Source organism: Podarcis bocagei (assembly GCF_964188305.1).
Source record: "Podarcis bocagei genome assembly, chromosome: 6".
Lineage (NCBI taxonomy): Eukaryota > Metazoa > Chordata > Lepidosauria > Squamata > Lacertidae > Podarcis > Podarcis bocagei.
Genome location: NC_138130.1, coordinates 44,663,666 through 44,690,828, shown reverse-complemented (window position 1 = coordinate 44,690,828; position 27,163 = coordinate 44,663,666). Strand labels below are relative to the sequence as shown.

At 39.1% G+C, this 27,163-nt stretch overlaps 1 long non-coding RNA gene across 2 annotated transcripts; it reads right to left on the bottom strand.

The window, feature by feature from the left end:
* On the bottom strand, nt 1-26,548 carry LOC308589047. Of its 2 annotated transcripts, XR_014009061.1 has the most exons (5): nt 26,048-26,548; nt 24,758-24,874; nt 3,982-4,149; nt 3,042-3,180; nt 1-257 (listed from the first exon to the last, which is right to left on the bottom strand). It is a non-coding gene; the product is annotated as an uncharacterized lncRNA (long non-coding RNA). The 2 variants fall into 2 exon arrangements; XR_014009062.1 differs by lacking the exon at nt 24,758-24,874.
* Between the last annotated feature and the right edge of the window lie 615 nt (nt 26,549-27,163).

The following is a 27,163-nucleotide window of genomic DNA, read 5'->3' as shown; positions in this document are numbered from 1 at the left end:
TTCCCAAGGGGATTAAAGAGAAATGAGGAACTCGGTTTTTAAGAGTTGAACCTCTTGTCTCTGTTTCGTGCATTCAGCCACAGTTTACAAACAGGATCCTCTGAGGGCTTGCTTCGGTGGAAGCTGAGCGGACAGTACAATTGATATATACTCTTGTCTGGATTCATATAGAAAGCTCCAGGCACCATCTGTGTTTGAGAGCAGTAATTAAACAGAAGACTTCCTTCTCCCGTTCCCTCCTTGCCTCCAGAGTACATCTGTTGAATTGCAATGGAAAGACAGAGATGGTTGAAAACGACAGTCCCCAATATCCATACTCATTCCTTTCTTTCTTTTTATATATATGAAAAAAGCTATATTGGTACTCTATTAAGAAACTGTAACTCAGTTTGAAGTATTTTTAGTAAGTTGGGTGGAGAGAAAAATGTTTACATTTCCCATACTGTTTCAGCAGGAATAGAAGCAAAGTCATATGAGATTGCTCAGTCAGTAGAGCATGAGACTCTTATCTGTGGGTCATGGCTTTGAGCCCCACATTGGGCAAAAGACTCCTGTCTTGCAAGGAGTTGCAGAGATGGTCCTTTCCAACTCTACAATTCTATGATTCTATCAAAGACATCTCTTCCTTAGACACAGAATCAGACTTTAGGCTCTTAACTGCAGAGGCATGTAAAAAGCTTGATTTCATAAGCCCCCAAATTATTCTGTTTAGGAGCATAATTTTTGCCATGCTAGCCCCTATACCCCAAAGAAGACAGGGGAAGAGATTAGCATTTTCTTTCCATCTTGTGTAGGCCCAATTTAGCAAACTCTGATATATTCATGTTTTAAGGTACAAAGATTGGAAGCAAATGGTTTATTTCAAAGCCAAAATTTTATATAAATCTTGGACCTTATATAAGCTTTCAGTTGCTACTCCTACATGAAAATATGCAAGATATAAAGCAAACCCTTGCATCATATTTCAAGCTTTCTAGTACATTTTGTTCATGTTCATGCTACAATTCCAATCGATTGGTTCAAAAAGCATTAGTAATATAGAAATCAAATCATTCTGTTTGACTTTTTTCATTCAGGCACCACAGACAAATGTTTAATATGCCTTTCAGCTGTACCTCTGAAAAGAAATATTTATAAAACCTATCAGTCGCCCTCAGCTTATCCCAAGCTTGAAAAGATGTTAGAGTAAAAGGTCCCATATTAACTGAATTGAATTGGGTAAACTAATCTCCAATATCTTAAATCTTCACATGGCTTTTACAGAGCCTCTTTTCTCCATGGGTATTAATGCTGCTTCACAACTTCACAGAGGAAACAAAAACTTTAAATTTCATGAAAGATTTTCTGTATTGATTTCTTGAAAGTATCAAGTCTTTCATATCATGCCAAAGATTTGGGTTACCTATTTATTCATTTTGTCAAAGTTGCATTGCTATTTAAAAATATTAATAATATATTATATTCAGGAACATTATACAGTGGTACCTCGGATTACGTTACCTTTGGGTAACGTAATTTCGGGTTGCGAACATGGCAAACCCAGAAGTATATACTTCTGGGTTTTGTCGCGTGCGTGCACAGAAGCGGCGCCTCTGGATATGGACTTTTTGGGGTAAGTACAGACCCCCTGGACGATTTAAGTTCGTATCCGGAGGGTCCGCTGTACAGCATTTCTGCATAAGTACGGAAACTATTTCATAACCTGGAAGATACGATGATGATGATGATGTCTGGGGGTTGTTTATATATTCTTTGGCAATCACTTGTAGCCAAGTAAGATTGTCTTCCATGATTTTTTGGATATTGAGAGATAAGCCAAGCTTTTTGTAAGCTTCTGCGAAGATATTTAGGATGTTTGGTGGTCATCCTCTGAGTGTGCACACACTACATTGTAATCAGCATACTGAAGCTCTATGACAGAAGTTATGATGACCTTACTCTTTGCTTTCAGCCTACTTAGATTAAAGAGCATTCCGTCTGTTCAATATATGATTTCTACACCGGTGGGGAGTTTCCCTTTGACAATGTATAGGATCGTGACGATGAAGATAATAGAGTTGGGGCGATAACACATCCCTGTTTAACGCCTGGTCGCACTGTGAATGGTTCACTTTGAGAGCCATTGTTATTCTTAACCTGGAAGATATGATGATGATAATGATAATGATAATGATGATGATGATGCTGTCTGGGGTTGTTTATATAAGAAATACAAACAAAAATGTGTTTCACTAAAAAGAGACCAAAATTTGAAGGCTGCTTCATATCTTACATTATTATTCCATTGGAATGTAACAGCAGTCTTCATGAAATATTGAAATATATGCTAATTTACCTTAATTGAGACATTCTGGAAAAATAGTTTAAGCATCTTTATACAGTTAATTCAATGTATTTTAGTCATTGGATGATCAAGGGATATTCAGCAATTATTTTGAAAATGTGAGGTATCAAACACCTGCTTTTATACTTGAAAAATTGACTTAGACCTACTCTCAAAGTGCTATCTATTATCCCAAACTTGTGGGGGTTTCAACTGAATAATCCATATCTATGATATCATTTAGAAACTCTCTCACAAACTCATCTCAGATTACATAGCCCAGCTTCTGCAGAGGGTATGAAATTGAGTTAACTTCCCCAATATTCATATCCTGGCATGCCAGCCCAAATGTCTGCTGAGACATCCACTTCCATTCTACGTATCTAAAATAGTTCCCCCAATGCCCTGTTCAAAACCACTCTTTGAAATGTTTCACACCAACTCTGAGCATAAGCAAATTTATTGCTGAAACTTGCAAGTCCCGTGCTTCACAGTAGGTGCTACTTCATTCTGTTATCAAAATAAGACTATGATAACAGCTTAGTATCTTTCCACAGACAAGTGGCAAGTGACCTCTCACCTGGGTCCTGGCCAAGCATTTTTGTAACCTCATATTGACCCATCTCAGCCTCTGCTAGCACTTGGCCTTGACTTGGCCTTGTGGCTTTGCAAGAAACACCTGAGATCACTTTCTCTTCTAGCTTTGGTATCTCCTTACCCTGGCAATGATGTGGAAACCAAGCTCACTGTTTAATGCAGTCTTTTGCTCTGTAGCAAAAGAGGGAATAAGAAGATGGCTCTCCTGTTTGCTGTGTCCTTTCAGAGGTCTTCATAAGGCTGATGTAGAAAGGGAAATCCTATTTAAAGGGAACAAAAAAATTGTCCACTAGCACCTTAGAGACCAACTAAGTTTGTTCTTGGTGTAAGCTTTCGTGTGCATACACACTTCTTCAGATACACTGAAACAGAAGTCACCAAACCCTTAGAAAAAGTGGGAGGGTGGGGTGAGGTTTTTCTCAGTAGGGTAGTAGGAAATGCGTGATTGACTCAATGGGTATGGTCAACCTGTTGACGACTGTTAATGACTGCAATTAGTCCTACAGGAAAAAGCAAGGGATAGTATGCATATGATTAGCATACCTGAATCTAGAACCATGGAAGGCACCACATTGAGCCGCATGAAATGGAAGTCCATCAACTCTACCCACCTGAACCTATTTAAAGGAGCCCGTCTGACCCAAAAAAGGCAATTATACTCAGCTAGATAGATCCTTTTAAGATTGCTTTCCCCCCAGTGCTGGAGAAAGTGCCAAATGACTACAAAGCAAAGAATCTGTTTGTTTAATCCAGGGATAACCAATGTGGTACCCTCCAGATGATGATCGGCAATTTTCATCAGCCCCTGCCAGTATGGTCAGTGGTAAGAGATTATGAATGTTATTGTTCAGGCATAGGCAAACTCGGCTCTCCAGATGTTTTGGGACTACAACTCCCATCACCCCTAGCTAACAGGACCAGTGGTCAGGGATGATGGGAATTGTAGTCTCAAAACATCTGGAGGGTTGAGTTTGCCTATGCCTGTTGTGGTTCAACAGCATCTGGAAGAAAGCCTGCCCTGGTTGAATCTGGGATATCAATGGGATAGCAAAAGCACCTACCTCACTGCAGTGATACAGTGCTCCTTTCTGTGTGCTCTATCCAGCTCCTGTTTTTCCTGTCATCCATCTCCCAGTAAATCCACCAAGGTCACAGCAACTTGGGGGCCTCACAGACGGTACTTTGCCAGGCCTCCCTAAAACCTGGCATCAGTCCTGGCATTGTTAAACCTGATTAGGTAAAAAAAGATGCTATCTCTAGGAACACTGACATTGCATCATTCTGTTATTCATTCTATGAGTTCTCTGAGGGTCGGACTCATAGAATCATAGAATTGCAGAGTTGGAAGGGACCCTGAGGATCATCCTCAGTCCAACCCCCCGCAATGCAGGAATATGCAGCTGTTCCATATGGGGATCAAACCTGCAACCTTGGCCTTATCAGCACCATGCTCTAACCAACTGTGCTACCCAGAATGGATTCAATTTACAAGAAAGGCGATTCTGGTTAAACATTAGGAAGAACTTTCTGGCAGTAAGAGCTGTTCAGCACTGAAGCAGTGCCATCCCTCTATTGCAGGGATTTGGACTAGATGATCCTTGGGGTTCCTTTCTACAATTCTATTCTTTTATCCGGGGATTTGATTTATTTTTGTGGGATTTTTATTTATTTTAAAAAAAGCACTACCTTTCAAGGTGTACCAGCCTTTGAAGGATATCCACTAGTAAACTATCAAAACAATAAGTATAAAATGTGGTGTAGCCCGACTGGCTGTTTTCTGGGCCAATGTGCATTTCTTTTATTTCTGCTGTGATTTGTACTAAATACAATTAACTTTAACTAGGGATGGGCTGAGTTTATTTATTTCCAATTTTCAATTCCTATCAAACAACCAATAAAGGGTAAATTCAAGTCAGATTCTTCACAGTATATTCTGTTCCCTGGAGATGATAAGCTCCTGATTATCTGACACTTACTTCCTAGCAAAGCAATCACTTCTGCATTCCCCCCCCAAAAAAAACAACTTTTAAAAAATTGCTTCCATTTCTTATTTAAAAGACTATTTGTTTAAATAATTCCTAACACTCAGCTGCTAGCTCTGTGGCATAATTAGTGTTTAGCCCTTTGGTTAGCTTTGATTGTTATGTGCCTTTGTCCTGCAGAGAAATGTTTCTGCTGCTACTTTAGTATGCATGAACTAAAACTATGTTTCCACTTAATGAAAGAAGATGGAAAACTTTGAAGCAAATGGCTCCTATGCATTAAGCTCATTATTTATTCATCTGTTAGAGTATAATCCACTTCCCTTTATCTGAATTTTGTAAACCCCATCTCTTCAGTATGCATGAAAAGGTATGCCACCTGGAGAATGTTGAAACACAATTAGTATATGCGCACATGTAAGAAATACAGCCAAAATTAAATGTCTACAGATGCGCATTTTAATCTGGGACTGGTAAGGCACAAATGAGCATGGACAAAAAGCTCATTCAGATTTCTCGGAGCCTCGTTTGACAATTTTCCCCACTTGAAAGAAATGTGGTTGTGGAATTTCTTCTATCCACACAATAAGATATTGCCTGCGGTGACTTCTAACTATATAGTCACAGCAATCCTATGAAGTAGAATCATAGAATCGCAGAATTGTAGAGTTGAAAGGGACCCAAGAGTCATCTAGTCCAAATGCAGGAACTCAACTAAAGCATCCATAACAGATGGCCATCCAACCTCTGCATAAAAACCTACCCTTAAAGCCATCACGTGGTGGCTGTTACATGTAGATCAGTCCCTAGGCTCACTTCTTGGCTTGTGCCTACACCTGTAGGTACAAAATAACATTGCTGCCAAAGTTCCACCAATGCTGCACGTAAACCACAACAGAGCTACTTGTGCCTATCTTCTGTAAATTAAAACTACTACTTTATCCCTCCCACCATTTCCCCTAAAATGCCTTGCCTTCTTCTGTTTACTTACCAGGATGGGGCAGGGAAAGGGAAAATAATGGCCATCTCTCATTTGTTTGTACATTCTGAAGGGAGGGGGGAATGTTGTGGCCCTTGGGACTGGTAGACTTACCAAGGGCTACAAGTCCTAAGAAGCGTTAGTTCTTTTCTTCTGGTTTGCTGTTTAGGAGCAAGAGGCACCCCTTTCTTCTCTAATTCCACACTGCTTCTAGCCCCACTACTACTGGATCAGTAAGTAAAGGGGGAGTTTGTTTGGTGACTGAGAGGCTAATGAGGAGGTTGTTTTGAATAGCTTGGGAAAACAGCTTTTATTTACTTGCCCCAAGGATGGGGTGAGCATTCCCGCCTCACTGAAAAACCTAGACCCAATTTGTGTGTTAGCGCTCTTCACCCTCCCCCCTCCCTCGCCAATTAAAACAATTAAAGACAATGAGCCGGAAGAAACCCAACAACCTTAACCAACCTGAGGGTTTGGACTGGTTTACAAGCCCTCCTCCAGCAAAGCAGGGCAGCAAGTTGTAGTGGCGCCCTCCCTGTGGAACGCCCTCCCACCAGATGTCAAAGAGAACAACAACTACCAGACTTTTAGAAGACATCTGAAGGCAGCCCTGTTTAGGGAAGCTTTTAATGTTTGATGTATCATAGTATTTTAATATTCTTTTGGAAGCCGCCCAGAGTGGCTGGGGAAACCCAGCCAGATGGGCGGGGTATAAATAATATATTATTATTATTATTATTATTATTATTATTACTATTATTATTATGGAAACAGAGCACATCACACAATCTGCCAATTTCCCCCCTGTTTTACTGACAAGGTTTCACTGATGATGCTAGGCTTCTTCTCCAGCCTTGCCTGTCTCAGATTATTCCAATGTTCAATTTATATTTACGTTCTGTTTTTCAGAACAAACCATGATTTACTTCAGCATTTTGGATAGTCTGAAATCTTTTACGTTGTGCTGGTTCTCCTGGTTCATAAGTAATGTGGGGCCATATTGGCTTCTCAGTTGAAACAATGCATTCAAAGCTTTCCGCAGCTTCTGTTGCCCTGTTGCCTGTGTGTACTCTTGTAGAATAGAATTATGTCTAATGAATATGGTAACAGCATGTTCTCTCCACATTTGTGGTTTGTAAGTATTTTTCTGGTACAGCTGCTCTTAATGTACCTCATAAGCCTGGTGTGAAGCAGTATAAAATGGCTGGTGTTATTGCCATTACCGTTATTAACAGCTCACTTTTCTCTTCCTTTTCTCCTCCTTCAGCCTCTAATGGAAAGCAAAGCTGCACATACAAAACAAACCTTGAAGCAGTTGGATTTAACAACCTGTCTAATTGCCTGGTAAGATACCGCTTGACAACAAGATTTTAAAATGTATGCAGTACACACAATATTGCTTCTGTATCATTTTTCAAAAATCCAGTTCCAATCTGATCTACACAAATCGAATGTCAATAATCTAGTTCAATGATTATTTATTATCTGACCTTCTTGTACTCTCAAGAAATGTACCTTTGCCAGTCACATAACTGAGTCCATCTGTTTGCCTCTGCCTTCATAGGAGGTGAGCAAACTGGAGACCCTAAACATGATTCACGTCCATCCAATAGAAATAGAATGTCCCTTAACTGACTGGCAACAAAATGATTTGGGGACTGGGACTCCAGGAAAGAAGGCACATGAGGTTCCTAACTCAAAAAGGAATAAGATTTCCTTAATGCAGACACATGCCATATAGAATACACTGCACCATCATTTGATGGCAAAATTCACAGTAGACAAATTGTTGGAACATATGGACAGAACATATTTGCTCCTAATATATTTTGTTTAGCTTGAATGATTTCTTAGTCTTTCTGCTCCTATATACTTTGCTATTCTTACTATTTCTCTCAAAATGTAGATTTTGTGAATGTCAATATATGTTCTCCAAGTATCCTCTTTAATAGATCTATATAGTTGTTCAATATTTCATGGCAAAATGTCACATTAGCATTAAACAATGCTGAGGACACACAATTATAAAGTTAAATATCTACCCTAAGACATGTGGAGTGGGGTGTACTGAATGCTAATCAAAAGCTATGACCTGTAGCATTATGCTGGGATTATGACCTTGGAAGCCATTCTACTGAAACAGGTTGAGTCAGCCATAATACTGCTACCAACAGCAGATGGTACAAAGCTACTGGGAGGAATTATGATCTTGGCCTAACCCAGCTAAAGTCAGGTGATGTACTGAAGCTGTTGGACAAGATAGACATCCTCCGATTTCATTAGGACTCAGTTACAACTAACTTTAGCTAGATCACAACCCAAATTAATACCTGCATCTGAATATGACTACCAAAAACCATTGCCTTTGGGGGAAGGACCATAGCTCAGTACATACTTTGCATGTAAGAGGTCCCAACCCTCAGTTTTCTGTTGCTCCCCATGAAAGGATCTCAGCTTGTGGGGTTAGAAAGTCCCATGTTTGATCCTTGGAGAGTTCCTTTCAGACAGGCTACACAGTCCAACAGTCCAGCTTGTTATAAAACAGTTTCATATGTTCATGCACTTGAAGTGGTGTAAGGTGAGAGGAAGCTTTTGCCAGTGGTATTTTCACTTTATTTGCATCACTAAATTTGCAAGATTTAGGCATGCAGCCAGATGGAATTACCTTGATGCATTTCTGTCCACAATACCCAATATCTAATAAGTGTTAGCAGAAAACCTAGCATTGTGTATAAGCAAAGAAATGGTTTCACATATTGTGATATTCTGGCAGCACTGATGCATTTCAGTCTTAAAGGTTTTTGTTTGAATATAAGACCCATAAAAGTGGTTTGGGATATATGCTGCTTTGTTACTATATTAGTGATGTACAACTGACTCATCCAGGGTTAGAAGAAATATTGGTAACTGTAGTACTATATAATACCAGAACTCAAAATTTAGTATCAGCATGTTTGGTTGTTGCTTTTTTTGGTGTATCGGGGAACTGTGCATGTGGATTTATTTTATGTATGAGAAGTATCTAGCTCAGTGAAATCTGGCATCTGTGTCCTTGAGAATGAAGTTTTAAAACCAGTATTGAGTTGATCTCTGCCCCCCCATTAACTATATAGAAACAGATGTTAGGAGACCGCCTTGTACTTCTTTTTTTAGATGCTTGAAAGTGTTATCCCTTTTCAAGGAAAGTGTTTTTGAGACTTTTTCTTTTTTACAATCACTTTTATTTTTTTCACACCAATCTTGAATATTCTTACATGTAGTTTTGTGATCAAACTCCAGAGTAAAGGTAAAGGGACCCCTGACCATTAGGTCCAGTCGTGACCGACTCTGGGGTTGCGCCGCTCATCTCGCTTTATTGGCCGAGGGATCCAGCGTACAGCTTCCAGGTCATGTGGCCAGCATGACTAAGCCGCTTCTGGCGAACCACAGCAGCACACGGAAACGCCGTTTACCTTCCCGCCAGAGCGGTACCTATTTATCTACTTGCACTTTGACGTGCTTTTGAACTGCTAGGTTGGGACCGAGCAACGGGAGCTCACCCTGTTGCAGGGATTCGAACCACCAACCTTCTGATCAGCAAGTCTTAGGCTCTGTGGTTTAACCCACAGCGCCACCCACGTCATGCATCCAATTTTTTTTTCATGTGATACTTGCACAGACATACTTACCTGGCAGGATAGATACAGTTATCACATATTTAGGTTACTATAACTAAGGACACAACTCCCAGTTGCAGCAAGGGCAGACTTTAGATTTTCTAATTTTAGCAGCACCTTGTGAGAGGCCCAAATTCGGTGCCTCGCTCCACCTCGTCTTCAGTTCTGCTCAAGTCACTATACTATGTCATAGTTGCGGTGCCTTGCAGTGCCCCCTAGGCTCGGCATCACCTCTGATTACAGTTTCTCTCTTTCTCATCTTTCCAATCTTAAAATCAGTTCTTCACATTTCTACAGCAATTTGAAATATATGCATAATTACATATATTTGTCAGCATTCATATGCATTTTCTTGTGTTATTTTCACATGTGCGCATATGAGTGCACATGGCACATTTTTGTACACATTGACTAAAGGACAGCATCGCAAAATTCAAAGAAGTACAGATTTTGAAGAATAGCTGTATATAGGTACATATATTGGTCACAGCATGCAAATTAGGTGGTTTCTCATTAAAATTTGAGCAAAAACGACTTCCCTCCCAATTATAGCATACCAATAATGGAAATTTGTGAGAAGATTTATAGAAAGGTTTAGAAATCCAGTCCTGAATATATTCGATATTTAGTTTTGAAAGTGTGATTCATTTTTAAATCATTAGCTGGGTATTTTTTAATGTCTAATTATAACTATATGAGATAATCCGTCACCCCTCTTTGAAATAAATGGAATTGTGCCTTGTTTCTGAACAAAGCCAGTACAAATACCACTGTATTGTTTTATATTTACCAAGTGTAGAATACCAGTAATTTGGAAAGAAATGTAAGTGCTATTTAGGAATAATAACATTGTTACCCACCTTGCCCTCCCTAAATGGTGCCTCTGGGCATCTTTGAAGGAGAGTGATCAGATTCCTATTATCAACCACTAACAGACACAGGAAATTGAATTAATATAGTAAATGTAGAGTAATTTAGTTAAGGACTTTCTGTTCATAGGGGCCACTGGATCACAGAGCCCTTAAATAATTTATTCCATCTTTAGCTAATCAATTCAATTGTGCATGCCTGTTGATAATAGGAGTCTTAGCAACCTTTTCCAAAAACACCCAGAGGCACCATTTAGGGAGGGCAAGGTGAGCACCAATGGGAAATATTGTACACTTGCACAGTCATTTCCCTTTGTATACACTATGTGTTTCCCTTGTGTAGAAGATAATAGGAAATTATTGTGGGCGCCAGAATCATTGCATGCATTAAAGCCCCTGGATCACAGCCAATGAGTCTTATACACAAAAGAATTTCCAATTATCTTCTACACAAGGGAAACACATAATATATCCACTGGGAAATGCCTGTGCATGTACAAAATGTTTACCTCTCTCATATAAGGAAAGGAGATTTTTTCCATGTGTGAGGGATTCAGCACATGCAACTAAAGGGCTTTGTGGGCCCTGTGCTTTGGCCAGTGGTTTTAGTGTCTAAACATAACGTGTGGGAAACAAGACAAATTAAAATATATAATGGGGATTCTAATGGATAAGGCCTGTTGATGTGGACAAACCGCTTGAAGGGATCCAGCTAATCACTTGTCCTCTTGAACCTTGCTCACAGTGGTTCACAAGAGTGAGCCGGAAGGGGTCAACTGGTTGAGTCTAGTGAGTTGTAAATGTATTGTTGTGGGAGGGAACTGGTACCATTGGCCCTTAAAGAGGTGGCTGTGCACCTCCCTGAACTCTGTAGTTTTAAACCATATATTAGCTAGTTGCTCTCCCTTCTTAGGGAAGATGCTCAAGGTGGCGGTGGCAGGTATACTCAAGCTTATTCAGTCCAGGTTTTGTTTCCTGTTTTCATTGGAATTCTCCAATATCTCTAACTATATGAAACCCACACTGGGACCGCACGGTGAAAGGCTAAAAATGTGCATAAATTGATAGACGAAATTTATTAAACGGTGTATTTTCCCATTCTGTCAACCCATACTAAGTCAGAAATGAGCCCCCCCACCCCACCCCAAGCTAGGGATATTCTGACAAGCAAAAGTTAATCACCTGATTAAATGCTCATGAACAGGGTAAGCAGGGCTCCATCCTGTGAGCAATATCAACCACTGCTTCTGTCTTTCCCCCGTTTTCAAGCCCAAACCTATTTATGAGGAATGAGCATGATGTGAAAAGTAGAAAACAACTCCAGACACGAATTATATCTAACTTTATATAACTATATTAGGATTTTGTTTTTTGTTTTAATTCTAAGCTTAAACAATTGAGACAGTTAAAGCATATGCAGCTGTAGTATGAAACTTGTTGAAAACTTAGTGGGACTTTTTTATTTGAGCAGAGAATTTTTCTTTTAAAGCTGTTGTAACTTTTTATTTTGTTTCATGCAAGCAAACTTCATAAGGGCACCTATCTTTGCTTTCTCTTTATTACCACCTTGATCTGACCACACTGTTCTGTTCTCATGGATGAAACAAACTCTATGAGGCAAACCTGTCCTGAAAAATATTATCTTCAAAAGGTTGAGTCATCTGTTTGATGTACCATTTTATAAACCATTAAACCATGTCCAAACTATAGCTCTTTTAGGAACATAGTAAGGAGACTGTGAAAACAAAGTCTAATAATAATGAACTTTTAACAATACAGTTGTGCAATGTAGTGGAACCTGTTGATTAGCAAATAGTCAACTTGAGGTTTGATGTGTGTGTCGTAAAAAAAAAATGGGTCAGTGCTGAAAGCAGGAAGATTATTTTAGGAGATTTTAAAGTGTGTGTGTGTGTGTGTGTGTGTGTGTGTGTGTGTGTGTGTGTTATTATGTCTCGTATTTATTAGCTCCTCAGATTGATGCTTACAATCAGATTCAAAGAAAACAAATTATAGACATGATTATTAGTATGGATGGTAAACACTATAAATAAATTCTAAGGAAAAATGCGAACACCTAGAATTTCTGGACTTTGAAAAATATCGCAAAATAGATAAATTAATAGAATCTATGGGCCCTGACCTGATTTTGGTGTAGTAAGTGTTTATGGAATGGGCCATAAATAGAATATGGTAAACATTCAAATCCCATAGCATTGGTACAGCTATGCATGTGAATTGGTACCTGTGTCTGCCTTCTATTAGCTTCCTGTTTTTTTTTGTTTTTTTTTCCCCGATTTAAAAAAGTTTTTATTATAATCCAACATCTAAAAAGACATATACATTATTAGTAGTAAAACAAAAACACAACAAAGATAATAAAATAATTCAAGAATCGGTATACAATATTTCCGTTCTTTGACTTCCCACCACCACGACGGGACCTCTATCTCAGCCGTATTTACAGCAGTGTCTTTTACTAACTATCGCGTTTTACCTCGCAATTTTTAAATTATACCTACTGTGACTTTGGTGCTTCCTAAAGTCGTCTCCATGTATGAGAAAAATTTGTTCCAGTCCTTAATAAATTTAGTGTTTTCCTGATGCCTAATTTTCTGCGTCATTATTGCTAAGTCAATGTATTCAGTTAGTTTAGTTCGCCAATCCGTGATTGTTGGAATACTGGGGTTTTTCCATTTCTGCGCTAACAGTACCCTAGCGGCTACTGTTGCATACTGGAATAGAGTTTGGTCGTCCTTGCTGATCTCACTACCCGCCATTCCTAAAAGGAATGCTTCGGGCTTTTTTGGAAAGGTATACTTTAACATCTTTTTTAGTTCATCGTAGATGGAGCCCCAGAACTTCTTTACTACATCACAGGACCACCACATATGAAAGAAGTCTCCCTCTTTCTTTTTACACTTCCAACAGGTCTTATCTCCGGTTTTATACATTTTAACTAATTTTGTTGGGGTGATGTACCAGCGATACATCATCTTCTCCATGTTCTCTCGGAGGCCGACACATGCTGAAAATTTCCAGTCTTTGGTCCATAGTTTTTTCCATTTTTCATATTCTAAAGGATGTCCTATATCTATGGCCCACTTGATCATAACTTCTTTGACTTCCTCATCCATAGTGTCCCAATCTAGTAGTTGGTTATACATTTTAGTTAGGAGCTTAGACTTCCCTTCTATTATTTCTAACTGGAATTGGGATTTATTTTTACTCATACCAGCTTTTTTGTGTTCATTCCATAAAGAGTGAATTTGGTGGTATTGTATCCACCCCATTAATTTATCTTTTAACTCTTCGTAGGGTCTAATTTCCCATCCTTTCTCAGATCTTTTCAAGAGTTCCGCATAGGTCCATCTTCTACCTTCCATATTCACTTTTTTAATTACCAGAATATCTATGGGTGACAGCCATAGAGGGGTATTTTTTTCTACCAGATTCTTGCACCTGTTCCACACTTCCAATAACGCTCCTCTTATGATGTGATTGGAGAAACTTTTGTGCACACCTCCCTTGCCTTGCCATAGGTAGGCATGCCACCCAAACCTAGCATTAAAACCTTCCAAATCTAGTAAGTCGGTATTGTCCAACACTATCCATTCCTTCACCCAACATAAACACGAGGCCTCATAGTAAAGTTGTAAATTCGGGAGCGCAAATCCGCCTCTATCTCTTTTATCAGTGAGTAACTTATACTTAATTCTGGCCCTTTTACCCTGCCAAATAAATCTAGAAAGGGTCCTCTGCCAGTTCTTAAACATAGTTGTACCCCTGATTACCGGGATGTTTTGGAACAGGAATATCATTTTGGGGAGGATGTTCATCTTGATGGCAGCCATTCTCCCCTCCCATGAGAGGTGTAATCTGCTCCAGCAGTCTAGATCTCTTTTGCATTCGCTCCACGTTCTATTGTAATTATCCTCCACGAGGTTTATATTTTTCGTTGAGAGCCAAATACCCAGATACTTAACCTTTTTTGATGTCTTTATCCCGGAATCTGACTCAATTTTATTTTTTGTTTGTTCGTCTAAGTTCTTTACCAACATTTTTGTTTTTATTTTATTCAGTTTAAACCCCGATAGTCTCCCAAATTCCTCCATTACATCAATGACTACGTTTATCCTCTCTAGAGGCTCTTCTATTGATATTACAAGATCGTCGGCATAAGCCTTAACTTTATATTCTTTTTTACCTATCCTAATCCCTCTTATTTCCGAAGTTCCTCTAATCTTAGTCAGTAATACCTCCAGGACCATAATGAATAACAGGGGTGATAAGGGACACCCCTGCCTTGTACCTTTTGTGATCTTAAATGAGCTTGTTAAGTTACCATTAATAATAAGTTTCGCTCTTTGGTTTGAATAGATTGCTCTAATGCCTTCTAGGAATGGCCCTCTTATTCCTGCCCTCTCCATACATTTAATAAGGAATTCCCAGGACACATTGTCGAAGGCCTTTTCGGCGTCTATAAAGATTAAGGCGGCAGGGATATCAATCCTGAGGTCCAGATATTCGATTATGTTGATTACATGTCTCACATTCTCCTTTATTTGCCTGCCGGGCAGAAATCCGGTTTGGTCTTTATGGATTACTCTATTCAAGTATTTCTTAAGTCTGTTAGCCATTATTCCTGCGAAAATCTTGTAGTCATTATTAAGCAATGATATTGGTCTGTAGTTTGATATGTTAAGTGTATCGGAGTCTGCTTTGGGAATTAATGTGATATGTGCCTCTCTCCACGAATCAGGCATTTCCCCTCCTTGGAGGATATTATTAATTACGCTACAGAGTACAGGGACCAGGTGTTCCTCTAGCGATTTGTAGTATTTTTGAGAAAGGCCATCTGGGCCAGGGGCTTTTCCGGGTTTCATTTTCTTAATTGCGTCTCTAACCTCCTCCATAGTTACCGGTTCGTTTAACATTATCTTTTCCTCATCTATTAAATCTTCTTTTCCGTTCCTTTCCAAATACATTCCTATCTCCTTTGTATCTTCTACCTCTTTCTTTTTATACAGCTTTTCGTAATATTGAAGGAACTTTCCCTTAATCTCGCTGGGGTCTTCTATTGTTTGGTCTTCAAATTTAATTTTATTAATCACCTTTTGCTTTTGTTTTTTCCTCAGCTGCCACGCTAACAACTTACCAGTTTTATTTGCTGATTCAAAGTATCTTTGTTTCATCGTCCTTATTCCCCATTCTATTTCCTGATTCAACAGTGTTGAGTATTGGGTTTGTAATAATTTATAATTTTGAATATACCTCTCATCCCCAGGGTTTGTTATTAGTTTGTCCTCTACTTCTTTTAGTTGTTTAATTACCTCTTCCTTCTTTGCTTCTCTCAAGTTCTTCCTATATTTGTTCTGTTGAATCAGAAAACCTCTTAGGACTGCCTTACTGGCATCCCATACCACATTAATTTTAGTTTCTTTATGTAAATTATGATCAAAATAATCTTTCAAGACGTTCTTTGCCTTATCGGTAATCTCATCCTGATCCAGTAAGTAGTCGTTCATTCTCCATCTATAAGGGCCTGGTGGAGTACCCTTTATTTCCAAAAAGATTGAATTGTGATCCGATAGCGTTCTGGGTTCTATTGTACATCTCCCCGCTCTCAGCGAAAGTTCCCTGGAGACCCAGATCTGGTCTATTCTACCCCAGCTCTGGTGTACTCCAGAGAAATGGGTGAACTGTTTCTCTGTAGGGTTTTTGTATCTCCAGATATCTATTAGATCTAAATTCTCTTGGAGATCATCGAAAGTTTTTGGGAGTTTCCCCTGCTTCCCTTTCCTATTTTTTTCACTTCTGTCGATATTGGGTTCCGGGACTCCATTCAGATCCCCTAATAAAATTAATTTATGATTTTCTAATTCCAATAATACTTGTTCCAACTTGCTAAAGAACTCGGTTTTGTTTGTATTGGGGGCATATATTAGCTTCCTGTTTTAACTGTTTTATTTGTTATGTTGTTTTAATGGGCTTGTTGATTGTACGTTTGAATTATTGGTTTTTGTTTTAATGTTTTGTCGAAGTGGCCTTATACTGTATTTTAATTAGGTGTGGTCGTATTTTTGTAACAGGTGTTAAATCTGTAAACCATTTTAGTAATAAGTAGTAAGAGTAGCAGCAGCACCAATAATAATAATAATAATAATAATAATAATAATAATAATAATAAAAAAAAAAAAAACCTGGCTGCTTGTGTTGGTGTTGAACACCACCCAGACCTGATTGGGCTTTGCAAGGAGATGAAGATTTCATTGTGGAGAGGATTGAGGAGAGATCGGATTATGAAACCTACCTCTTTAAGTGGGATAGTGGTTCTTAAATAAAACCACAGAAAAATTAAAAGGTATTTGAATCAGTTGAATCAACAGTGCTGCCCAAAGTGGGACACCACTACTGAATTGTCACTTTCCCGGCTACAGCAACACTGCTTCTTTCTGGGACTGGAATGGGGCAGGGCAGCAACGAGGGCAAGGGAAGCATTGGAATTGGCAGTGGCAATAGGCACAGAGTATGTACAGGAGTTGGGAGGGCACTTCAATGGTGGTGCCATACCTCAGGCACTATGACTGATTTGGATGAAACATTGTATGAAGTAAGGGATAGGCTTGTCCATCCAATTTCAGGGGAAAGTTTACCCAATATTGTGGTAGTGCCAGGAAGTGTAATTCTTTAGCTTTCCCAATAGCAATGAATGATAGCATTTTACATCTAATATTTAAAAATAAAGGGATGTTTTCAGAGTTACTGCTTGAGTAGAGGATAAACTTGCCCACCATCCTTCATGACTCTAGTTTCTTTGACGAAGCAGACTTTAGCCATCCTTTAACAACCTTGCTGGATGTCATTCACCCATCCCATATTTTCTTTCATTTTCAGTCCAGCCTTTTTCTAGCTGCATAATTCTCATTTCTTGTACATTCTAGAATGTGACACTAAAATATGATGAAGTCCATGAGATTGGCTTTTATGATACAGGATGTATGATGTCAATATAATAGAAAAGGCCTCAGTCAAGTCGTACAACCAGTCATTAGTCCTTGGGTTGGCTGTGGCTTCTAGGATAGGAGTGCATTTGGTGGGCTAATGTGACAGCTGTAGCCTTTTAATAATTCTCAGCATCCCCTGCAGTCATGTAAAAGTCTGTGTATAACCTCTAGGATGATCATTTACTGCAGATCTCTCCTGCCATTTCTGTAACAGCTTGACCCACATGATCGACGATGTAGTAGCTTAAAAACAGACAGGCTCAAAGCCAGCTAAATAATAATGCTAGAGTAATAACACAGGAGAGGAAGGTTGGTTCCATCGTTCATGCCATAGCACGGCATATTCTGTCATAAAAGTGATGGGGCTATAGACCAAATTGTCTTTTTGGAAAAAAGTCAATGGAGAAATATCACTCATGGGGCTTTGGAAGAGACAGCTGATGTTTCCTCTAAATGGTGTGTCAAAGGCTATTTGTGGTACAACATGGCGCTAGACATTTGGTAGGCATTCCCTGTATTAAGCAAATCTGATGGAAAGTCAATATTTATTGGCTTAATTCAGTATGTTGCATTACTTTATTAAGGTCTGCTTCATTTCTCATGCTCCAGGTTTGACATTCTACTGCCAAATCAGGAGTCTAGGAGAAATCCCTCTTTCCTGAAAATAGGTACGTATAATATCAATGTCTTCAGCTGAACTGGCCTTCCTTCCTGCACAGAGTTCACAGTGGTCCCCCCATCTGCTGTATAGAACTCTGCAGCTAAGGGATCAGGGCTGGATTGCATTGAGTGCCAAGTGCCTTATGGCAGTCTGATGGAGACCATATCACAACAACTAGTCTGTGACTGAGATACTAGAGCTGATCCAAATCTGTATTGGGGTTCCATCAGGCCATTGTGACAAAGATTGGTATTAATGAGAGGGTAATCTTGATGTCTTATTAGCATGTAAGAAATCCACTGGTTATGGTGATTTGGACCTCACATTTTGTTTTAATTTTCCTAAAAGTTTTGTTTTGATATGATATGGAAACATGGCCATAGAATATTGTTTCTGCAGCTATCTTGGAATGATTATTTCTGTTTTCTTGAAAATAAGGATTGGAACACATCTGCATTTTGCATGGCCATACATCTGAAAGCACTATGTATAGAGCCATTTACTTGACGGCTAAAGGGCAGATCAGTGGTGCTGGTGTTTCATAAAAGTAGTTTTTCATTTCCTTTTTCTTTCTATCTTTTGCAATCAGTGCATTGCAAATTAAATGGATGGTATCAATTAAATTTTACGCAGAGTAGACACATTTAAATTAATCAACATTTCTAAGTTAGGTCTATTCATTTCAGTGGGTGTTCTCTGAGTAGCTGAATACCACCCAGCTTTATTTTATTTTTACAATCCACTAACTAAAAGAGACAAACACCTTAGTTCAAATATATAGGAAGCATATACCACAGTTTGCAGTCAAATCAAGTTATGAAGAAACCATGAAATTCAGATCTGACATACTTTTAAAACCTAAGAGGAAGGCACACTTAGCAAACCCTCACCATGATCAACTCCTGCCCAGAAACCTATGTCCCTACTGTGGAAGGACATGTGGATCCAGAAATGGCTTCCACAGTCACTTACAGACTCACTGCTAAGACCACGTTCATGGAAGACAATCTTACTCAGCTATGAGTGATCGCCAAAGAGAGATTCGGAACTGGTAAGAGGGATAGAAGCAGGTTGATAATTTTAGATTTACTGTGATATTTTCCATCCTCAGAAATATATTTCTAAATTCTGTCCTAGTGTGGGGCAGGACAGAGGAAAGGAGACCTTAGGATCATTTAAATCACAGCCACTTCCTATACTTCTGCAATGTACCCTTTTTAGCCCAGCTCACATTGGGCTTTGGTGCAGTTAAAGATTGAGGCTCTGGTGTCAAAGCTACCACTTGGATGATGTATCTCCCATATTCATTGATGGAGGTTGCTTACATGTCCAATGGCTTCTGGTACCCTTTCCCAAGGACCATAAAACTGCGCCCTAAAATCCTCTCAAAGTGCTATATTTTGTGAACACAGACTTTTGCAGACTGATTTCAAAAGAGTGGCTTGATTTGTAGGCATCTGTTGTGACCAGACCAGTACAGACTTTGATTGACATTAATAATAATAATAATAATTAAAAAAACCACAAGTTTCATGATTTGTTTAATGCATTAAACAAATGCTAGCTATACTATGCAAACCTCCAATATTTTTATTCACATTCATGCTTCAGTCTCTGTGCAGTATTCATTATGCATTTTGAGACTACTGTGGACTACAAAATCCATGATTTAGTGTTACGGTGATCAAAGTACATCTACATGGAAATATTCAGGGCCTTCATAACATCAAAAATAGCAACTGTGGCAGCATAAATAGAAGCAGCTGAAATCTAATGGCGCTTGCAGATATTCTGCAGAAATCTATACCCCTGGAGAAGGTTTAATGGCAGAATTCCATATATTTGTGATCTTAATTAATATGCATAGTAGCTGAGCTCTTCCTATGTGGTTATAAACTGAATAATCATCCAAGCCATAATTTACTTTAGAAAACAGTGCAGAAAATATGCTGTAGCACTGTAATTAGAAACTAAGAAACTAAGCATTTAAGATTTAAGCAAAATTAAAAGAGATCTGATGCCTCATCTGCTGGTATAAATCAATCTTCTATAAAATATCATAATTGATTTCATGATACAATGTTATCTGCCTGCAGTGACATTTACAAGCATGCATTAAGAATGAATTCATCCCTTACTAGTATGCTTATATGTGTCAATATTTGTCAGTTTTTTTACTATTAAGTGCTTCTACAAATGTCCGCTTGATCTTGTTTCAGTTAAAATGACCTTGGTAAATATATGCACATGTGGTTCCTGGAGTATTTTTTGTTAATTGGGCAAAACAAAATCAGCTGTGTAATTGATAATGGTAAAGAAATTAACTGTACATTAAACTAGAGTACCAGAAAGATTAATCTACTGATGAGGCAATTATTTGGGAATTCACATAATCAATAAGTATTTAGAAAGAATGTGAACATTTTCTATTACAAGATAAATCTATGCAAATGGTGTAGGAAATCAATAAACTATTGTCTTGTGCTGAATGAGAACTATAATTTGTCATGTTCCCACATTATTAGATCTATTGTCCAAATGTCCGTCGAAACCTGCTAGTGAAAGTTTATTATACAACTTTGTCCTTAAAAAACCCCCCACCTACATAGGGGCCTTCTGAGGAATGAGACAATTTCCCACTTCCATTTGTTTATCGTTTTTCGGTTTTGCTGTGCCTCAAAGTCTGGTTTAAATAGAAGGATTTCTCAAGCTAATTTTGGCATTGGAGCATTTACAGCTCACTTCTGGGCAGAATACAATGCTGGATGAGCCTCCTGAACTACTGGAACTTCCTGGTCTGCAAAACGTGCTATGGAAGAGCTACTTCATAATGTCTTCCACTGAGCTTTAATTGAAACATGGAAAGCTGTTTCAATTAAAGCTCAGTGGAAGACATTATGGCGTAACTCCTTCCATGGGCCTTTTTGCACCTGGGCAGGCAGGTGTTGGTGATTTATAGAAAGGAAAACACAAACCACACATCTCACAGTGATAAGATGAACTTCACCTTGCACCCACCAAAATTCTAAACAAATTCTGAAGTTCCCTGCAAATAAAACAGAAAAACAGGAGGCAATTGGGTGGGAGAATACGACTTTTGAGAAATTGGAGGACTAGTATAGACAGTGGTGAAATAGGTTGAACAATGGTTTGAGTAAGCCTTAAATAAGCCATAATGAATAGTCATAAGAATTGCTATCATATGTAATGCTAAATGTACCTTTGTTTGGTTTCACTGGGGTTGCAGTTTATCAAGAAATGATAAATAAAAAAGCAGCAGTGAAAGAAAAACAATTTGGTATAGGTCTATCTTTGCAGAACAGGCTTGCACGAACACTACAAAAATGCAGGATCAGGATTTATATAGATGACTTAGGGCAAAGCAAAGGTGAAGAAGAAACAAAGGTAGAAAAGCTCAATGGGGCTGATGTTTACTGTTACAGGAGGTCAAAACCTCTGAAGGCAAGGCACTCAAAAGCTGCTCTAAAGATCAGTCAAAATGCAGGCAGGGGAATCTGGAAAGGACAAGGCAAGAAGAAGACATAGGCAGCCCGAGCAAGTAAGTGCACCTGTGAGGCTTTTATGAATCCCAATGTGGCTCATTAAGTAAGTAACACACTGAAGCAGACAAAGAGAAGGATGTGTAGGATAACTTCCACAGTGCAACTTTCAGCATCTGAACTTCAAGAAAGCAAATACCTTGCTGATAATAAATGAAGGGAATTTCCCCCGCCCCAAAGCTGGGATCTGGATCCTAAAAAACACTTAAGTGATTTCTGTTCATCTGCACAATTCATCCTTTGTTTAAAGTATCACTTTGTCATTCAAACAATACAATACTTTTTATACATGGAGAATTGGGCAATGAAATTAGTGAGTATTTTAGCAAAGTTAAACAAATTGTCACCTTTATCAATGCAATACAAAGACAGCCTTCAATCACCACTTACCTACGGATTTTTGATGACACATTCTGGAAAAAAAATACATTTAAAAGTTTATATTAAAATAAACTTGAATGAGTCAGTGGAACATAGCTAGATGGTCTTGCCTACAATGGTGATAATGTTCTTCTGCACGCAACAGGTCCTTCATAAATTCATTTATTTATGAATAGTATATCCATTGCGATAAAAAGGAGAAATCCTACTATTTTTCCAGACCTCCTTAATGGCGAGAAAATATGTAGATGTTTTCACCATGCTCTTAGAAGAAGAATATCAAATAGCCCCTTTTTTCAGAAAAAAAGGTTACAGCCATAATTGCATAAGTACTTAAATGTTTGCAGCAAGTGATAAAATAATAAAATAAATAATAATAATAATTCAATAAGGATGCAGCCAATAATTGTCAGAAGGGATGCAGTCCTGAAAAGTTTGTCCCACTGAGCTAACACACACAGGCACATAGCTTGAGGAACCCCAACTCTATTATTGATGGTTGGTGGCATCACAACCATTCTATTAAGTTTTTATTTTTTATTGTTTTAAAGACACTGGGGTTGACAGTGTGGAAATACATGAATTACAGGTTCCATAAAAAGTCACTGCATTTGAACTTGTTCCATGACCAGGCCTAAATTCAGTTTGGATTGGGGCTAAATAATCAGTATCATTTAAGAATGCCTGCATCCCCACCCTGCAATGATCCTCTCCACTACCAGTGTTTGTAACTAGTTAGTCCAAGGTAATTGATCCAAGTCCAGCTTTTATAGGAATGGTTGTACCACTGCCATTTTCAAGGTGGCAGGGACCACCACCTCATGCAATGAAATCTTAAACAGATTCCTTGACCTAACCAGTCAAACTTTCTCTGCTTGATTTAATAAGCCAAGAGGGACAGAAGTCAAGAGAGCACATGGTTGGCCACAAAATGGCAAGCATTTTATCAGACTGTATAAACTCAAGCATGAGCCCACACCATTTCACATGCTATGACATTGGACACTTCAGTCAGGACTACAACTGCAGAATCAAGACCACTCCAAAGTCGAGCAACTTTAATTTGGTTGTTATGTAAATATTTATAAACCACCCTTTGGTAGAAAATATAACAAAGGTACAGAACAGAGAAACATCAAAATAGAGTAAAAACATCAATAAAATAGTAAAACAGGAAAACTGGGTTCCAATGTACAGTTTTTAAAAGACATGACTCCTGCTAAACTTCAGTTGGCAAAGCGTTCCCTAAATCAGGCATAGGCAAACTTGGCCTTCCAGATGTTTTTGGCCTATGACTCCCATGATCCCTAGCTAGCAGGACTAATAGTCAGGGGTGATGGGAACTGTAGTCCCAAAACATCTGGAGGGCTGAGTTTGCCTATGCCTGCCCTAATGGCTTGGTCGCTCGTGAAGGTTGACTGAATCTCAGAGACATAAGTGGCCACCCAAAATGTGCAGTCAACTGGTCACAGTCAGTCTTCAAGGGCTCCAACAGTCCCACCCCATAGTGGGAATCAGCAGCGTCTGGAGAACTTATAGAAACTCCACCAGATAGTTGTTTGAAGATGCAATGCAGGCTGCAACATGCACTTTCTTCACTGCTTGCAGTGCCACATGGTAGGCATGATAATTCACACTATGCAACCTCAGAGTGAGAGATGCACACTTCACCTAGTCATTTTATCTAATCATATTTTAGTGGAATTCTTCTTGCAACTTTACCTGCATCTTCAGTGCACTTGACTGCCCTAAGATTGCCTTGGATTAAGTTGACCTTGATTGATACAATGAAATGTTTTAAAGTACTGCTTTTCAAAAATATAAATGATGGCTGTTTCTCCATCAGACAAAAATGGGGAGGGAACCCACTTATTGTTTTAGAACAATTACTCCTGAGGACCTCCAGTTTCACTGTTGAAAATGTACAGTGATGTTAAATAAATGTACAAGATGTTAAATAAAATTGCCTATAAAATATTGACATGCAGATTAAGTGATTGCAAAATTGTATTCTGGCATGGCTCTTTTGAACAATATTTCACATCTGTACAATATATTAAAGCACTGAATTCAATTTGTCAATATAAAAGCACACGACCTCAAGCCTTCTGCAGTAACTATGCAAGTCCTGCATAGTTTGTAATTAGCAAGAAAGAGGTTGTGCTCTCTTCCAGTTCTTTGAACTTCTGTCCACTTCTTAACATCTACATTTTTTTTTGTTCCACAGACCCTTGTTATAGGATATATGTTCCATCTGTTTTCATGATGTACAGAAAACCACATTTAAATCAAGGCTAAAAATGCAATAAATTACAGTTGATTCAACATTTAATCCAACACCAAGACAAAAGAATAATAAAAAGTAAATGTTGGACACAGTAAACAAGAGACCTAATACACACAGAGGCACTCAGAACTAAAACCACCTCACTCGAGCTAAAACCACCCAACCAGCATTATGTGGCGGTGACTAATATTTAAATAATATTAAAAGATGTTAAACTGGCCTGAGGTCTTTGCCCCTGGGATAGGCACCTTCTTCCATTCAGTGGTTCATGTGAGCCTGAGGGATATTTTGTTTAGGAACAGAGGGATCTGTCAATATAGGTTTCTCTCAGTTTCTCATTTTTCCTATCTTAAATTACAGTTCCCCCCACATATATATTTTAATGTGCATTTCTCCTAAATACACATTCTTGTGCAGTATTGCCAACTATATATATCTGAGGTTGTCCAAAATATTACCTGCGGAGCACTGAAGAGTGCTTGATAGGATTGATAAAGCACACCAGCCGAGAGTTGTCGTGGGTTTTTTTAACTCAAAAGTTTCATTTAAAAAATAATCAGAAACCCTATATTGATCTGCATTAAAAAAGAACAGAGAATAAAAACACCAAGAGCTCTACAGAAAGCATTCTGGACAACCTACCGGTAACTTTGTGGCGGACGCAAAGAGAACTGGTGTGAAGCTTGAAATGTCTTTTTAAAAATATGCAAGTGATAATTTACATCATTTGCCCAACCTCTTAATTGTTACAAGATAAGAAAGGCTCCCTCGGCCTGTAAAGCAAGATGAGCATCACACCCCCAGAGTCATCTGCGACTGGACTTAACTGTCAGGGGTCCTTTACCTTTTTAAGAAAGAGCAAGAAGCAAATCTCTTATGGAGGAAAGAAACCCCTTTCAATTTCTCCCACATAAAGCCCCTGGACCTATTCGGTAGGCTTAATCCACATGGAGCTGCACTTGTGCCTGTAAATTTTGGGCCGAAGTGGGGAAATTCTATAGACATTTTTGGATTCCCCATTATATAGTGAATGGAGAAAACAAATCCTAATTTTATACAGAGCCGTTTGGACCCATAATTACAGACTGAAGTGGAAAAAGTACAGGGCAACTCAGAAACAATTTTTTAAAGGCACAAATGCAGACAAAGTAAATCTAGGGGGCCCTGCACACCCCTAGCTACCAGCACCCCCACTTCTTCTACTGTCTCCCGGCACCCAAAGGTAAGCTGGAAATTTATGTTCCCCATGCAGTACTGTTCTCCATGCAGTGCTGAGGCTTCTAGTGAGCAAGTTCATTATTCCCTATTAATGAAGCTTCCTTCCAACTCAAAAATTGAATGATAGTTCAGAGGCAATAAAATACCAAGGTTGTCCCAATAAGTATTTAATACTTTTGGGTAAGAATCTGTTTGAGACCAATTGTGACAAGAAGGTCAAGGGAGGAGTGAAAAGAGCTGCTACTGTGGTTTTTAGTGTGACATGTTTTATGGATGACCCCACAGTCTACACACAAGTATAGCTGAACTTCAGCTAAAGCTTTAGCATCAGTGTTCATTAAAATGGTAATAAAACTGTTTGCTCTCTTCATCCCATCTCAAAGCCCACAGCATTCTGGAAATATTTACACATGCCATATGGCCACACAGAGTATTATAAATTTTCACTGGAGAGGTTTTAGAATTCTAAGTTCTGTTCCCTTCAAAATGCCAGAGGAATCACAAATGCCTTAAATAACCCAAACATTTACCTTATCTATGTCTTTCTGTTTTATACCTCATTCTCCTTTCCTCTCCTTCATGTTTTGATTAAGATCTGTACAGTGAGTTCTCCACTAACTCTTGTGAATCACTTCCTCCAGTAGTGGAACTGTTCCCTCTCTCCCAGACTACTGTCAAGAGTCCTGGGATTTCTCACTATTTCAATGATTTTTTAAGCTGTTGCTGCTGGCACAAGGTTAGTTGTTTCTTAAAATGTGCCCACAACATCTCTTAGTTAGTCTTCTCTCTATGAGGATAATCGTCTCATTGAAGAGAGGACCTCAGCAAGGTAACCAATGTCCCGGGTTTCTTCATTGTTTTAGCCTTGGCAGGTCCTGACTCTGTGAGGTGCTATTTTCCCCTCTAACTTTAGCTATCTTCAGACATTCAGAAGAAAGCATGAGGGTTGAACCTGGGGCATGCACAATTCCCCCACCCCAATGTATCTGTGTGCACTGCCCTGTCCCCTCAGCTCCCAATGTCTGCAAGGAGATTCCAGTTGTTCAGCTGAATGTGTTTAGAATCCTCCTTTTACTCTGAATGCAGAGAGGATTCTAATGGTCTTCATCTGAACCTGGCTAGAATCCCCCTTCCCAAAACTTCCACAATGAATGCATGAAGGTCAGAAGTGGAGCATATTGATTTGGAGATCAAATAAGGCCACAGCTTTATTGGTTACAGATGCGTTCTGCCCCCCAGCGGTCCCCATTGGAGGAGTGGTATGATCCTAGCCCCCATCTGGGCATTGGACAAGAGCCACTCCTCCCAGATCCCTTTAACAGGATACCCTTACCCGTGGAGGGGCAGGCAGAGACTACAACCTCCCCTCCAACCAAGACTTGTTGTTTAGTCGTTTAGTTGTGTTCGACTCTTCATGACCCCATGGACCAGAGCACGCCAGGCATTCCTGTCTTCCACTGCCTCCTGCAGTTTGGTCAAACTCATGCTGGTAGCTTCGAGAACACTATCCAACCATCTCGTCCTCTGTCGTCCCCTTCTCCTTGTGCCCTCCATCTTTCCCAACATCATGGTCTTTTCCAGGGAGTCTTCTCTTCTCGTGAGGTGGCCAAAGTATTGGAGTCTCAGCTTAAGGATCTGTCCTTCCA